General features: G+C 37.9%; 1 protein-coding gene across 1 annotated transcript in view; it reads right to left on the bottom strand.

Annotated features, from left to right (window-relative positions):
* Positions 1–17,945, bottom strand: part of CACNA1D (calcium voltage-gated channel subunit alpha1 D) — a 211,258-nt gene that overhangs the window by 185,849 nt on the left and 7,464 nt on the right. The gene's annotated exons all lie outside the window — the stretch shown is intronic.

Genomic DNA, 17,945 nt, shown 5'->3' with positions numbered 1-17,945 from the left:
GCTCCTCAGTCCCCCTCCTGCCGCCGCCGCCTGCTCCCCGGTCCCCCTCCTCCCGGTGCCGCTCCTCCTCAGCGCCCTCCCGCCGCCACCACGCCGTTAACTCCCTCGCTGCTGCCGCCGCCGCCGCCACCTGCTGCTCCCTGGGCCGGGCCGGGCCGAGCGGGGGCGCGGAGCTGCTCTTTAATCTCCCGGAGCTCCGGCACGGCGAACAGAGCCGCCGCCGCCGCCTCAAGCCGGCCGCGATCTCGCCTCACCTGCTTGCCGCCCCTCAGCCCTCCCTCAGGCGCCCCGCCGCCATCTCGGCCCCCGGCCGGGCGGCAGGGGCCGGGGGAGCCGCCCGGGACGGCCCCGCACAGCGGTGTCGCCCCCTCCGTGTCCCTGCACCGCCGGGCCCCTCAGCTCCGCTCGGGCTGGTCAACCTGTTGAAGCGTCTCCCAGCCGACCCCGACCATTTCAGATCATTCCCTGAACACTTCCAATAAATCTTTTTGAAAATATTTCGTTTTCGGCGTCAGCTTTCAGTAGAAAAAGACAAAGCCTGTAATTTCGTTTTTGTTTTATTGGTCTCGAAGCGCAGAAGCCCTGCGTGCTGGTGCGCAGGACTGGAGCAGCCAGAGATGTGGTACGAAGAAGTCGTGCCAACGAGGGCAGCTGCCCTCAGTTACTGAAGGAAGGGACTTCAGCCACTGGGAAAAGTAATTAACGAAACAGGTAAGAACTATACACATTCAAAACTAAATTAATACTTGAAAGCTAAACTTGGACTTCTCTGCAGTTAATGCTTTCTGATTTGTTAAGTGTATTTCAAATTTTTTTCCAAACCATCATCAAACACAATGGCTTTGAACCTTTGGCAAATGTGTTTTCTGTTAAGAAAACATTTCAGCAAAACTACCACTAGCCCTTTTTCTTCTACCACTTTATCTATGTCCCTATCCTCTCTTCTAGCTATCCTTCATCCACAATTAGTTTCATCTAATTAATAAGAAGCAAAAACTACACACCAGAATTAGAAGAAGAGCAATAAAACCTTGGCTTTGCAGGCATGTTTTATAAGAAGTTCTGCTTGGTGGAGTCTATCCCCTTTGGTGTTATCTTTGTGAGTTAAAATTAATATTAAAAAAATAATACCAAAATTTATTCAGGAGTACCCACAGACAAGTCCTCCAACAAGAAGAAATCTTCCACCTCCCTGCCACTTCCTAGCCTCTGTCCAAGGATTTCCCTTTTTCTGACCTTACTGATCTGATTCATCAGCCAATCTGCTGCTTGGGAGGTTGGTTTAGGCAGGAAGGTACCACTGCCAGTTAAGAGGCTTGTATTATTAGAGCACATGTTTCCTGATGAAAACTTAGCAGTCTATGTACCTGGGTTACTGCCTTAAAGATCCATAAAAGTCAGGGCAATGTTTGGTCTTGACAGTCAGGTATTTAGGTGGCAAAGATGCTTGGTGCATCTTCAAAAGCACCTAACTAAAGAAGGGTAGCCTAACAAGCACTGGAAGCAGGCACCTAAATCACTTACAGGAAACGAGGTGCCCAACCTGCTTAGTTGCTTAGTACTTTTACAAGTCTAGATTCAGGTATCTCACTCTTTTTTTTTTTTTTTTTTGAATAAGGCTTATGAAGCTCAGCACTGAGATGCTATTAACAAATTCATAACTAATAAGGCCTGGATCTAACATACGCAAAAAGCATCCTAAAGAAAAAGGCTGCCTCCTTTGCAGAAGTCCATGAAACTCCTGGCTTTTGGCCTTGCCAGTGCTGCTTTTCTAATCCCCAGTCCTCCTGATGATGCGTAGCACTATGTAGTGGAAGCTGCCAAATACTCCCCAAAAATAAACTTTGTGAGCCTCCCAGTGAAATGAAGAAACCTTGCTTCCTAGTTGGTCCAAAACCATAAGCATATATTTCTGTTTATTTCAAAGCTGTCTGGCATTTTTTTGCCAAATCAAATTATCAACTATATTTTTGAAATCAAAATTACAGTTACAAAAAAGAAATGCAAGTCCTTTTAGAGTTTCAAGAAAGTATTCAAGAATGCTGATACTGTTTAGTCACAAAAGTGCTAATTACTGAAGCCATTAATTATCTAAACAGCTATTTGCCCTCTTCTTCTAGAAACTAGTGTCTAATCATTTCACTAACATTGCTTCACTTTTATGTCACTTAGATATTAGTTACTCATTCCTGAATGAAATGGCTGGCGTTATATTCATGCTTTAGAATGTGTACCAGCTACCATAATAAGTGATGAGACTTTGAATGAAAACAACCCATATTCAGAGAAAAAATATGGATGAATGTCCTCATCTGTCATATGCTCGACGCTATACCATTGTCAGTGTACTTTCTTTATATGTTAAGTAACAGGGTGGGAAATGGATATGGTCACTATTACCATTTATTTGTTGCAGTGTTGCCACTCACTTATTATTGTTTTCCCCTTGGTAACATTCATTGCTTTTCAGGGGCTTGTTCTCTGTAAAGGAAAGAGGTAACCAAAGAAGCATCCTCTTAAGCACATCTTAGAAGCACAAGGAAGTCCATTAAGAATTCAAGAGTGATGTGTTCAAGGCTAAACCCACTTAAGCAAAACCTCGGCCACCTATGAACTTGTGGAGCAGTGTGCAGCAAAACTGCGCAGCCGTTCATTGCAGGAAGAAGGAACAGGTCCTGTTGTAATACAGTTGCAAGTGTGGGAGGCAGTCACGTAACAAATACATAATTTTATAAAATGTGAAGCAGCAGAACTAGCCTAGTCCATTAACAAGCAGGCAATTCTCACTCGTGCGTTAATCCATTATTCTATTAGTTCAGCTGAAGTTATTATTATACATACATACACTAACCTATCACTACCCTTACACACAGAAGGAATATTTTAATGAAATATGGCCATGCTGAGAGCAAGGATTTGCAGAATTCATTCTCATCCACATTATGTATTTCTGTCTAACTTTGCATACACTTTCATATGCATTCACTTTTTCTTTTTGCCTGAAGACTTCTATTTTCATTCTTCTCGCCTGAAGGATGATAGAGCTACAGTTTGAGTTTGAAGATGTTTTTCAAATTTTTATCTAAAAATGATCATAACGAAACTTAAGGATGTCCTTATATTGCCTGTCAGATCAGTGAATATCATCTTTCTGATGTCAGTACAAGTAACAAGTAAGAGCTAAAGCACTTAAAATAGCACTTTGTTATTATGAGTGTAGTTTATGCGGAAAACTATAGAAAGCACATGCTTCTAAAAGCCTACTAACTGAGATCTCAAAAATAGACAAAAATGTGCATGTATGGATTTTAAAATATAAGAATCCACTACAGAATAAAGATGATGAGAAGAAGGAGTAACTATCCATTTTATTGACCTTATCCATACTCTAGATTTAATATGTAAAATATCTTCCACACGGAAACAGCACCAAATTTTGATTTGCCCTCTACAAAATAGGCTTTTACATCTTCACATAATAGTTTTTTATTAATGTGGGTGAGGAGAATATCCTAATATGAAGTATAATTCTGATTTTCTTTTCTCCTATTTAGAATGTGACAAAAAATAATTCAAGATATAAAAAACCTACCACACTGAAGCCTTACCATTTCCATATAAGCTTACCAAAAATACAAATTTTTGAAAGCAAAATGTAAATGAAGCGAGTTACACTAATTCTGTCTAGCGGGAGATCTAGCTGTACATTTAGTGAAAAGAAATATCACTGTGAAAACTTGTAAACAAATAGGGAGGACAGGAAAGAGGAAAGGCAAGGGGTTGCACAGACAATGCTCTTTTCATTTGTTTGGCTGAACAACAGCCTCAAGTATGTCTCATTGCCTGTGAATTAAAGAAATGGCTGGTGGTCTCTATTAATGCTTACCAACTCAACAAAATTAATTTTTCCCATCCTTTCACAAAACATCATATAATGATACCCAGATACTAAGGGAGAACTGCAAACTTGATTTTGAACGAAACAATCCATGAATATGTCTCTGAAACTATATTTTTCCTTTTTGCTATATGCAAGTAAAAAGTGTAGTATGCTCTGAACATATTCAGGATCTGTTAAATTTAAAATCCAGTTGGACTTTTTCAAAACAAATTACTAAGAATGTAATGAAATTAGTTTTTCTGACTAATTAGATTCTTTGGCTTTCTGTGGCTTCAATTAGGACGCAATTACTCAACACAGTTTATGTTCCTCCATCAGTTCTCTCTCTTAGCTCTAGCTCTTCTTTTTCACTATTTTAGGGTTTACCATATCTCTACACTAACTTGCTTTGAATATTTGACCAGAAATAAACCCTCTTTGAAGTTACCCCATATTCTGTTATTCCTTATCTGGAAGCTTCATTTCCTAATAGTCTTCTTTCTCATCTTCTCTCTCTTCTCTTCTTATCTACTGTCATGGATTCTCTTCACATTTTTCTCCAGTGATTCCCCATTACTACTAAATATTTTCCACCCTGTGTGTTATCCACCTTTCAGAACGCTTACATTCCTATGCCAGTCCTGGACATTTGAGGCCCAGGTGAATTTGCTTTGGTGGGCATTAGACCAGGTTCCTAGCCAGAAATTATTTCCACCTGTATCACTGTGCTAGAAAGGTGAACTGAAGTGGTGACAGCAAGACTACATCACCTTAAATTTAGAGTATCCATATTTAGGGTAGAAAATATTTAAACTGTTGACTGCATGAACACATTTCAAACTGTCATTTAAGTAGATTCAGAATTTTCTCAGAAGAGTTTCATCTCTATTTTTAGTGCTCAGTAGAATGATGATTTCACAGATGGGCAACATAGCCAGCTACCAAAAAAATTCCACTACACATAATTGTGCTTGAAAATGTCACAGCAAAATGGACGGATGACTCACAGTATCAGCACATGTGCCTCATGCAAACAAATAACTTTTATAAATACAAGCCACACTCCAGCTTCTGCAGGATATTCTGGCAGTGGCTTGTGATGGCGCTTGAAAACCCCACTCTGGAGGCTAGAAGACTGCTAAAAACCGCACGGGTTTTAGACAGAAGCAAGCGTGTCTGAGTGGGGGTTCTCCCACGGCTGCTGCAGGAGACAAGAGCTAGGCAGCAGCAGCCCTCGGCAGGAGCTGGGGAGGGAGCGGGAGAGGAGGAGGCCTGACAGCCTCTGGTGGGAATCCCGGCCTCGGGAGCCTCTCCCATGGCACCCCACGGGAGGCACCGAGGCACTGCCCCAATGCGCTCCACGCCGAGCCCAGCCCAAACGAAGACTTTTGGGCACAATTCCTTGCCCGTCGTACAAAGTCCTTTTGTTTTCTCCTAGGAAAGCACAAAAACGTCCTTTCAAATGTAAACTTACTTTGCGCTTTTAAAACAACTTTTTCTGCTGTGGGGTCTGAGAGCAGGACAAGTAAAATTCATTAGCTCTGCATTAAATATTAAGAAACTGACACTTACAGAGGTCAGGGAAGAAGTGAAAATTCATGTTTCTTAACACACAGCAGAGTACAGAGTGAAATCAAATTCTCAGATCTACCAGTCCCTCCTTCACATGCTAAACACAACACATTACCTGTTTGTTCGTTGTCTTTTTTTCAAAAAAAAAGCAAAATGTTCTTTTCTCACCAGATACAGGAAAAATGAACTTCGCAAACTTCTCTGCAGAATTTTTCCCAAACAGATTTTTTAAATGACTTTCAAAGACATTCCTTGTAAAAAGCATCTCTTGAAGAAGGCAACAGCTGCACGGTTGAGTACACCAAGGTCAAAATATGTCCTACTTCATTCTGTGGCTGCATCATGACACAGTTTCACATGATCTGTTCTTCCTTTTACAGGAATACACACCACGTAGTGTGTGAGACACCTTACACTTAAAGCATGAAACTGACAGTAAATATTTATATTTATCTTTCATCAGATTAATTAATTTATGTATCCAGCAATGGATAAAACACTAAATGTATTCCAAACTTATTTTGCTGGAAGACAAAATTCTACTGTAGCAAAGGCATGCCAGATTTGCCCATAGACATTTCACAATAAGTAAGGTTAGCAGTAACCACAAGCAAAAGTTTTTTAGTATGCAGGAGCTAACAACGCCTGTAAAAAGAAAGATTTCTGTCTGTGCTAATTGATACCTGCTGGAGGAAATGTACTCCTATCTCTTTGTTGGTGTTGGCACCCCACACTGAAAGAGGAACTACAGATAATAAGAAAATCACAGCTCTAGAAAATGAGGGAGGAGTCAGAGTAATTGCATTAGAAAGGGAAAAATAAAATAAAATAAAATAAAATAAATAAAATAAAATAAAATAAAATAAAATAAAATAAAATAAATAAAATGCCACTGAAGAAAAAGCAAGATTTTCAGATTTGGAGCAAGATTTTAAGGTCTTTTTTTTATAATTTGACACTCTTACAAGCAGATCCATTGAGATGCATTACTCATGGAAGTAAAGGATTGCCATTATTAAATGCTTTAGGAAGTGTGGTATAATCTCAGCAGCAGATGATATGACAATCCCTTTTAAAGTGCCTCGCTAGGTAGAATGGAGACTCATGTAAAGATCCTGTATTTGGCTTTAACATGAACATCTCATATATATATTCAGTCTCTGTTTTTATGGATATCTAAATACATCTACCAGTTGCATTCCTTGTCTCTTTGAATGCTGAAGGATATCCAGGTTGTTACCCTGCCAAAAATCTTTCTCCTTCCTACCTTTATGATTACATCCAACAAAATGCAGAACCACGTTAGGTCAAACCTCTGACAGCCATGCTTTCACTGGAGTTCAAGGAGTTTGAACAGACAAAAGTATAACTATGGAAGTAAAGTAAATATCCTTTCATATCGTAAGACTTCACTGCGTAGCTCTTGACAACACAAAGACCAGCTCAATATATTAGGGAAGCAAATCCCTATAGAAAAGCACCGAGGGATCATGCCAGTAGTAGACAAGGCAATAGAGGAGCTTTCAATCTGTAATAGAGTAGCTGGAAATAAAATTGCTTTAGGACACAGTGGACTCTCCTTTTGTGTTTTTCAGTTAGCAGGTGCAATTATCAAAAGATGTTTGTGGAGTAAGGTTTGTCATCTAGAGGGTTTGGGGTTTGTTTTGCTTTCATCAGAGACAGACAGTGCTGCCCAAGCACATCAAATGAGGATGTGCTATGATGTGTTTAAATTAATGGAAATGTTCCAGATTTGCATCAGATTAGTATTTCTAAAAAACTAGCAAATTCTGTTACACTTTTGCTTCCTTTTGCATGCCCTTGAAACCAACCGAAAATCAGTAAATGCAGCCAAACCTCAATATTCTATAATATTGAAATAAAATAATCACCTGCCTCACACACTTGGCATGTGGACGTAGTTCGCTTATAGCTTTGAACATATGTGTAAAGCTCCTGTTAATGACCACGGAGCTGGCATCTGAATGTCTGGTGCCAGCTCCCGATGAAGGGGGTGTCTCCCATAATGGAGATAGCCTGAGATAGATGACAGACCTGTCAACATAGTCTGCAATTTCAAACACAATAAAGCTCTATTATGCATGCAAAATAAAACTTAGGCTCAGGTGGATTATGGCTTGGGGCTTTTCCAGTTTGCTATTGTAGAGTAATTCTCCAAGCATTTCTTTATGCAGAAAGCTGGTAATGAAAACATTGGACACTAATATCTTCAGTCATTTAATATTCATACTTCTTTTTTTTTTTTCTTTCCCCCCCAGGGTCTTTATTTCCTCTCAGATAAAAAGATTATTTCTGAAAATGATGCTCACTAAACTCAGCAAGATTTTTATCCATTTCTGCATCTGAAAGGTTTGCATCATCAAATAAGAAACTAGAGATTATGGCTATGAAAATATGTGAATAAAATCAAAGGGACAGATGCCAAAGCCATAAAAATTACTAAGGCATAATCTGTGTTTGTCATTCCATATAAATACACAGTTAAAAAAATACAAACAGCAACACAGAGTACAATCTCAACATTTATTTTCAGCCTCTAGCTGGTTTAGTATGTTTTTTGGCTTTGTTCTGTGGAAAGGCCAGTGATTGAGCTTATTTATGGGCATATTTTAATTCTCTAAAGATACAGATTGCTTCCTCTTGTCTCATACTGAATTTAGAAAATTGTAAACAAACCAAATGGTTAATTTCACTTAGAAGTTCAATTTAGATTAAGTTGATTTGGGTTTAAAGGCTCTGCTTAACCGTATCACATTTTGACCTACTTTGTGTACCATATAATGGGTAAAACAACACTTGATGAGGGAGAAATGATGTGCCTCCTGAGGGGTAATACAGGTACCTAGCAATATGAAACACATTCCAGTGCCCCACACATACAAAATCATATTCTAGTGTCACACAAAGTTGGCATGGTACAGCCGCACCTGGTGTGTTACACAGGCTCTTGGAAATTTTGATAACAAACTCAAGGTTTAAACAAAGTGAAAAGAGCCCAAACGCTATTATTAAAAAATCCTAGCAAAGACTGTCTCAGCCATCACTATTTTTGAAGTTTTGATGTCTCAGAGGAACCTCAGAACTGCTTTAGCCCTCAGTACATGGTGTTCTCAATGGAAGTACAAATGATCGTGACCTTTGCCAAGGAGATCCCAGGCTAAAGATACAGTTCCTTAGCATCTTGCAGTCAGGCATATATTAGAAGAGTCTGCAAGGCAAATTAATGTATGTCAGTTATTAGACTAGTCCCTAGCTGTAGTCCTGGGTCGCCAGAATGTAAAGACATCTGCACAGTACCTCTTTCCATCAGTGCCATCTCTCCACAGAGCAGCCTTAATTTGGAGAACAAACTGTAGCTGAATGTTTTCTTTCAGTGGAAAGGAGAAAGAGCTCAAATATTTCAGGAAGTGTTGACAAAAAAAAAAAAAAGACTGCATATTTTTTATGATTTTTTATGTCTGACACAAGAAAAGGAGAAGGCTAATGCTGAATTTCATGCTGTCCAGCCATAGACTTCATCTGGAAACGCACTGCAGGCAAGTACCAAGGCACACACAGCACACATATGTCCACACATGAACACTCACCCTCGTTAGGAAGCAGCTTATTATAATGAGGCATAAAATGTTCCTCACTGATGGAGGTGAGGCATGGTGCTGAGATGCCTCAGAGGTACTACTTCAGAGCTATAGAGAGCAAATGTAATAACTTTTTAAATCGTTAGTTGTGAACCTATGTTTTAGCATAATAAGCTGTTAAACCACTTAGAAAACATTAGGAATCAAGCTATTTAAAAATAGACAAGAATGCTTCTTCAGTAGGCTGGATTTTTGTCAAATATTCTACACTGTAAACCCATGTGAAATGTTCTTTTGCTCCACCTTTCAATTCTAATTCTGTTTTTAGATATATCATTTCAATGCCATAACTTCATTGGAAACACTACTTAAATTATGAAGGCTTGAAGATGGAGTATGTGTGCAGAAAATGGATTTGATCTGGTCTGTGATACACAGGTGGCCACTGTAAGATCAGATGCCATGTATGCACATGTATGCCATTAGCTGATACACCCTGCAGATAATCGGTAGGCAATCTCACTCTATAAGGACTTTTTCTGACTTCCCCGAAATTCAGCACAGCGCTGTCCAGCTGCTATCATACAAACACAGTAATTTAATATCTTCCAAGGTTTTTTGTTTGTTTTAATTTGGTTTTTGTTTTGTTTTGCTTTGCTTTGCTTTGTTTTTCCCTCTGCCTAAGCATCCTGCTTACAGACAGATTTACCTTCTGGAAAGCAAAATCTGTGTCTATTCAGTCCGTGCCTGTTGCATCACCAAGCACCACCTTCTCTGGTGTCCGAATGAGCCAGCAATGCGGAAGTGGCCTGGGGGCAAAGGCTGACTCAGAACCACTGAAGCTAAACATCAATGTTTCCCCTAAATAGGCAGACACTTCAATATAATTGACTTCTATGAGATCTGGTATTTCTTTCAATCCAGTCACATCCAGTGCTAAATAACGAACAAAATAAGAGTTGGGACAAGGGAGGGGGTCAAGAGAGAGTGAGAGCATGAAGAAAGATTGGCTATTCTAGTTATAAAAGAAGGATAAGACTGATATGGATGACTAAGAATGTCAGAAGAGCTCTTGAGGAAAAATAGAGGTTATATGACATATATAAGAACATGAAATCTGAAAAGGATTAAGAGAATAATGTAGTGAAACAGAAAGGCTGTACAAAAAAACCCACAAACCCAACAACAGCACTGTTTAAGGCTGCCAGAATTGACAAAGCGAGAAGATTGCTCAGGGGGGATGAAAAACAATGCAGGATCTCAAAATATTTAAGTGATGTGAAGATCAACAAAGAATTAGCTCCTGAGCTGTTAACAGAACCTGTGCATGAGAAGACTTAGCAAAACAGCACGATGAAGCTAGAAACTTTAATGTGAACTTCTATCCAATATCCATGCAGTAAAGAGAAGCAAAATGCTAGAAAAGAGAAGACAACTTAGAGAGCGATACCATAAGCACCAACTTTGCACAGTCTAGAATAACCAGTAACACAGAAGATGGGAGGCTAGATTATTTGTGGCAAATATACTTGAAAGAAAATTTCAAACAGTTGTGGCCCCTTAATGGTGACTTTGCAGAAAGAGCTCAAGATGAACACAAAACCAAGTGAATGTTACTCCAGCCTGCAGAAACCAAAACTGAAAGAGCTAGGAAAGTAGAGATGGCTCACTATGACCTGAGTGGCCATCGTGATCCTCCCAACATAAAAGTATGAAGCCAGGAACCAGGTATGGCATTGGGAAGAACTACAAAGCATTCCATATCAATCTACAATGGGTCAACCTTTGCAAATGAAGCATGCTTGCAACTTCATTTTTCATTACTCCAAAGTGAAATCAATCTGAGATAACAGTCTGCACACACACACACATAATTTCTACCCTTATTTTTTTCACAGAAACCAGTGGCTTACTGCTTAGCAGCATCCATATTCACAATGTCAGGGAAACCTTAAGTTTGATTCTATTAAAACCTGATTGCAGATCTAAAAGGAGGGGTATTGCAGGATCAGCTACGAGCCCTGTTTCAGCACTGCAAAATAACCCTGAAGCTGGAAGACCATCATACATATTCTACTACCTCTTTATAAAAAAGGTCAGCAAATCCATCCAGCATCAAATCACTGGCCTCCTATTTAGCAGCATGAAGGATGGAACTCACTGACCATCTTAGATTCAAAGGATATTACCAGACAAAATCAAATAACTTAAACATTTTTTTTTTTTGTAACTTAAAGTTAGTTTCAACCTGTTGTATCAAATAAGTCATCTGCTAACCACAGGAAAGAGAGACTACTGCCCTTTTGGCTTCCCTGCACCCCTGTATGCAGTAACACTCTACTTTCTTTGATTAATAAACACATTTTATGCTCTGGAGAGGTTATTGAAGAGATGTCTGAAGCCTAGTATGAACTGCCAAAGTAGGTGGCAAAATAAAATTTATCCAACTATTGTCTTCATCAGATTCCGAATAGTTCTGCCCAGATTTTGCACACTAATTGAACTCACTACTGCACAATTTGTATCTCTTACTGGAGATACCTGCCATTCTGAATGCACATGCAAACAACCTTTATGTCATTGAATACTGCTTAGTTTAAATGTTTGCAGATATGCTTCCTTCCTGCTTACTGGCCTTTCCCTAATAGCCTACACTATCCTGTGTTTTAGGCTGTACTGAAACTGCCATGGATGCTCTATTTAATGACAATACATTAAAGAGATTCATGCTGAAACTCTTTGGCCACCATCATCATTGCTGATGTCAGCGCAGCTTTGAGAACAAGGCTAGTTAGCTAATTGCTTTACAGAGCAATCACAGGCAACACAGAGCCAAGTGTATTGCTGGAACCAGCAGGCCAAATGCCGCTGAAGACATCTACTCCATCAGGCTGAAATTCACCCTTGCAATGACAGCCAGCTCCAAGGTTTCTGTATATGGTTATGAAACCAAAGAGTAAGGTTTCAATAGGTTTGCATCCCACATAGCACAGCACCAATTGCCTAAAATTATAATCAGTCTGATGATTTATGGCCACCCCATACAGTAGGCTTCATTGATTTTATCAATATCAGGAAAGGTTATTGATTTAGGATAACATGATGGAATTACTGAAACCAGTGGGAGCTCTGCTGTTAGTGTATCAGCAGAGTGTTCACTATAATGTTTCTATAGTGTTAGGGTTTAACTTTCTGCTGCAGAAACTATGCAGGCAATGTCATGAAGGTTAAGTGGAAGAAAACTCTCTGATGTTAGATAGCAAGCCAGTGTCAGTGCAATCAAATCAGTGTATCAGCAGGCAGAAATCATATCCATATGTTTAATACTTTCATTTATATCAAAGAACTTGTTACATTAGACTTGCCACAATAGATTCAACACATTATAAAATATACATTGATCCCATAGCTTGCAATAAAATCATTACTAAAAATAATTGTAAATAAAATAAACTATGGCCAAAAAAAAAGAGCTGAAAATGTGATATTTTAATATTAATTGATCTTTCATGGAAAAGAAGAAGGAAAAAGTTAAACAGTTCTATCACAGAATAAAATTGAAAAAAAATATTTAATACTGTTTAAGTAACAATAATTTATAGTGCCACTAAAGTGGGCACTGAAGTAGAATGGACGTATATAGAATCAAATTTGTAAAGATAAAACAACAAATCTTCAGGGAAGTGCTTTGTACTGAATGGGGTAATAGTTTTTAATGGAAAAAACAGCTTCCAAATCATGGTATTTTGGCAAAGAAGTAGCAGCCAGGAGAAACATTACAACTTAGTTTTAATCATCATCTACTGTTTTGTAAAGGGTGTAAAGTATTAAAGTAGTAAATCCGGAAGTCTACAGAGAAACATGAAAACTAGCACAGTAATTTGATGATGATACAGATATTTTAAGCTTTACTAAAACTAACATTTTATTTTGATTTTGTGTCTGCAACACAGTAAGAATGAATGTGGCCATTCCAGAAAAACCCTCTGTGACTTTTTTGATATTTAAAAATGTAGTTCAATACTTTGGGAAAGAGGAACGCTCTCTCGAAGGACACGCACACTGAATTCATAATCAACTCATGATGGTCCTGAGCTCTCCTGAAGATTAATTTGCTCTTGCAAATTACTTAATAACTAGCAAGATGGTTCTTCTCTATTTTAACTTGTCAGCATTTGACCTCTAAATAAACTATCATAAATGTTTCAGTAGCAATACAACCTATCATCCCACCTTGCACTTGTGTGCAGGAATTCCAGTGTTGCAAAGACCCCCTATGCTCAATGACCATGAATTAAACACTTCAAGGGAATAAACATTCAGATCATTATTCTGTAAAAGTTAATTATTTTAGGGAAAAAAAAGTAACATTTTTAAGTTGCCCTCCACTTCTAGATGTTTTCTGTTGAGATATACTACTTAGCTATTTAGAGAAGAGTTTTGTGTCACAGTGACATATACTGGTTGTCTCATGATGTGAACAATATAGTGTCAGTTATTATTTTTAAAAATTCCAAAGGCAATTTCCTACCTTGGAAGGAGAATTCAATACTAAAATTCAGTTTGACAGAAAAAAAGCTAAATTGTGCCAAATTTAAATAGAGTAAATGGAAGGACCAAGGTAATTACGGGACTGTCAGTGTAATAGGGATCCTGGGCAAAATAGCAGAAAAGGCAGCACAGGAATGTTCAAGTAACAAAAAATTAAAAGAAGGTAATATATTTCATGCCATTCAGCACAGTGTATTGGAAAATAAATCTTTCAGACCACCTTGCTACTATTTTTCTGTCAAGACTAAGAGCTGTTTTGATAAAATCACTTCATTGATGGAATATATTTAGGTTTGTCTATGGTATTTGACTTGTCCTTTTGATTAATAAAACAGGATGATGATATCAGTGTGGTATACAACGTATAAAAGTTGGCTGATGTACCTTATTGTGAAGTTGTGTTTTTCAGCCTTGCAAAGGACTTTCCATCACGGAAAAGCTTTAAATCAAAGTTGGATATTTTTCTGAAAGATCAGTTCTCCTTCAGTCATAGTTGTTGGATGTGATACAATGACTCATTCATAAAATTACATAGATCAAAATAGACAGTTACAATGGTCTCTTACGGTTTTAAAATCTACAGCTCTATACTTTATACACTGTCATGTAGAATCAGTGTTAAGTGAAGATCATTCTTTCAAGATCTTTCCAAGACACAAATTAATGGTTCATATATCTCCCCACGTTCAAAAGCTATTCCTGAAACCAGGGAAGAGTATTAGTGGGTAGGTGGGATTGTGGATTTTTACAAGACACTGAAAGTTCTTCTTTAAACTGAATATTAATTCATTTGATTTGTGTTTTGAGCTTCAAAGGATAAATAAAAACAGAGATGTCGTGAATTCAAGCAGGGAAATCAGGAATATTTTGTTATAGATCAGTCTAGGAAATGCAGTAGAGGTCTGATAGACCTAGAGACCATCCTTTGCATGATGTTAATGCATCAGTATCTCAACAAAGTCCTTACGTTTCATAACAAGCAGAAATATTTGCCTTCCAGAAAGCACTAATCCTGAATTCGGTAAGATTTCACGAAAAGTATTCAAAAATTTCTAGGAAAACAAGGAGGTCAGTTTTAGACCAGAGCACCTCCTAGGAAGCTGCAATAAATTTTTTCACCTTTACATTTAATCATTTCATTTCAGCTAAGCAATCAAATATCTGTCTCAGTCTGTGAGTCTTTGGTAGAACAACAGCTACCCATTAGCAAAGCCAAGCATATATGACAGCATAAGAAACTATTCAAAGTAATTTAAACATGTCTGCAGAAGCTCACAGTTCAGGGAACAACAGGAAAGCCATGTCTCAAACAGACATCATTTCATTCACGGTTAAATTGGCTGCTTCACTCAATGCTGAAGATACAAATACATCTGTGCACATCCATGCTAAGCTAAATTAAAATGATTTTTAAAAGACCACACAAAATATTATGTTTTTTACTTTTCTTAAAATAATATTCAAATATAATAATACCAAAATTATAAGTGCAAAACTGACTAGAAACAGCTTCTTCATATATAACCATGACATGATTTCAATTCCCTTTACTCTTGAAGCTACCACAGCCAGGAGAACACAGTGACTAGACTTCCAAAAAGTAGAGAATTGTCACTTTGTGATCACATCTTTTTCCAGTTCCCAAAGCAGCAGTAATGGTACCTCATCTGCCACTGGCTACTCTCATTTCCAAACTCACATTTTAGTGGTCATAGCCACATACATTTGCAGAAGTAAAAAATATTTCCCTGAAGACATATTTACAAAAAGCTTTTCCCTGCACAAAACCATTAAAAAATCTGGAAAAAGAAGTAACTATTTGAATTTTCCATCATTTCTTCACAAACATTATTTAGTACTGAAAAGCTGAAGTAATATAAACTTAGAAATAGGCTTAGGCAGAAAGCAATTAAATATGGACAGGAAGAATGTCATTTTACTTAACTTTTCCTTTGGTTTTCTTTTTGGCAATTTTACACACAATGAACTCTCTTTTTCCCAGGAAGTAATTTCATTTATGTTAAAGAACCACTCAGTGTGAATTGGGGTTAATGAAGTGGATGCCAAAATAGTGCTGATCAGTAGACTATCTTATAACTTCTGAATTGTTGTGGCTGCATTTTTTGGCTGACTTTTTTTCTAACACAGGAACGTCCCACCAAGCAATCTCTGTAATCTGAATACATCACCAGTTGTTTCCCATTGACTACAGTTCTTTAAACCTCAGAATTAACTCATAATTGCAGGGTTTAAATTTTCCGTCAGCTGTTAATTACTATTATATCTAATAATTTTAGAGTATTACTAAAATAAACACTGCGTGTTTTCCCTCCTCTGCTTCTACCCTTTCTCAAGCTAAACAAGATTCTCATTCAGTCTATGTATATTTGACATTAATGGGTGTAAAGGGAGATGATAATCCAGATTATTGTGTAGCCAAATCTCAACAGAAAAATGTCTCCCAGCTAAAGGCACATGGATGACTGAATTTTTGTTAGCAATGAAATGGTCTCAGAATCATTAAATAACTATTTCTGTATTCTTCCTGCTCCTCAATCCCTCTCTAGTCATTGTGGCTCTTTGCTAAGTCATTCCTCAAATTGCATTCACAACGGCAGGTACATTTTGAATTTCAGCGTGTGGGACTTTGATGCTTAGTTGTCACAAGGAAATATTTTTTTTGCATTTGCTTCTGTGAACACTGCATCATGCCCATAAAGAGAAGACTTTCTTGAAGAAACTCAGTGTCCTTGCTTAGTACAGTCCCTACCAAGTTTCATCTCGAATAGGAATTCATGCAGAAACTTCCCATTCAGTACAACACCCATTAAAGAAGTTGTTGAACTGGTTATTTTCATTTATCCTTTTCTGAACTGGGTTAAAAAGCAAGCTTAAAATCTCAGTGAGTATCTGACTTCTGATTCACCCTGCAGATTCATCCCAAATGGAAATACAATGTGCAAAGCTTTGCGGCATTCATAAGAATAAAACTTTTCTTAATTGCTTTAAGGAAGTGTCTCAAAATGTTCTGTGAGATGGTTTTTGAGCTCAGCTGATGAAATAATTACCTGACCTGTTTAAAGGAGTTGTTCATAATTAAGAAAATGTTAGACTCATTAAGAATTGTACCTTCCAGGAGACTGACTGTGACTTCAGTAGTACAGTGACCACCACCCAGCACTGTAAACAATGAAGCTGAAAGGTCACTGGATGTAAAAAATAAATGTGAAAAATATTTTTTTACAACAGGCTCCTGATAGAATATATTTGTATGCCCACCCATTAGCACAGATTAGTAAAGCCAAGTCCCAAAGAGAAATCAAATCTCTGCAGATAATAGTTATTTGTAAATTGGCTAGATGTTTAGCTTGATGGTCTTGTCAAAATACATTTTCACCCTTACAGTCCAAGAGCAGACGAGTGACTTGCAAGCTGAACTGCCATGTTCCTGTGAAGTTTTCAGTCAGCATACTACAGAATGGGTGTAAAACCTGAGTTTAAGTCTTCATGTTGTCTCAAACACAAAGCACTAAGCCTTTTATATTAAAGAATGATGACATTAGGAGAATGACATTGGTTTATTCCTTTAAACCAGAGCCAAAAAATTGCATACCGTTTGCATGAATGCAACACATTGTTCTGAAGTCTCTTGCACAGTGTGTACAAGGCACAGTGCAAAAGTGGATCTAACAGCTGTAAGGACAGAGAAGGTCAACAAATAATTTATAAAACGATGTTCTAAATATGAAAAGTAGAGGGAAGACTACAGTGGAATCTATGGCAGAGACTCTATGGCAAATAATTTTGTGAAGCTTTACTTCTATAAGATACATCCTCAACTCACATTATTTTCAGCTGACTACATCTTCTGGGAAGGGTATGTGTCTGCAAATACACTAGCTGTCATGATGCCCCAAGGCTTTGTGCAGAAAAAATGTAAGCAAGATTGGGTTTAAAACCAAAGCAAATAGAATTTGTAGGAGACTGATTCTCATAAACCAGAAAAATATCCTGAAAAAAAAAATTGCCAAATATCCATATTTAACTTTAGAACATTTGGGTTAACATTCAAGTATTTCAACTCAAGGTATACAGAACTAATATATAGCTTGTTTTTCACATATCAAATACATTTATATTTGGTGAAATTAAGTGTTTTGAACAATAGGAATCCTTTTCCCATCTCTCTTCACTGAAATCTGTGTGAAAAAGATGGGGTGGGTGTTTCTCAGAACAAATACTTCTAAATAGGAGGATCTCAGACTGTTTAGGGAGAAGAAAATAAGTATCTCAGTGGTGACTGTCCCACTTTCTCCCTGGAAACCTAGTGCCACTCTCTCCAC

Source organism: Anser brachyrhynchus (genome assembly GCF_964034855.1).
Source record: "Anser brachyrhynchus genome assembly, chromosome: 10".
NCBI classification, from domain to species: Eukaryota; Metazoa; Chordata; class Aves; order Anseriformes; family Anatidae; genus Anser; species Anser brachyrhynchus.
The sequence above is the reverse complement of the archived record's forward strand: the minus strand, read 5'-3'. Positions and strand labels throughout refer to the sequence as shown.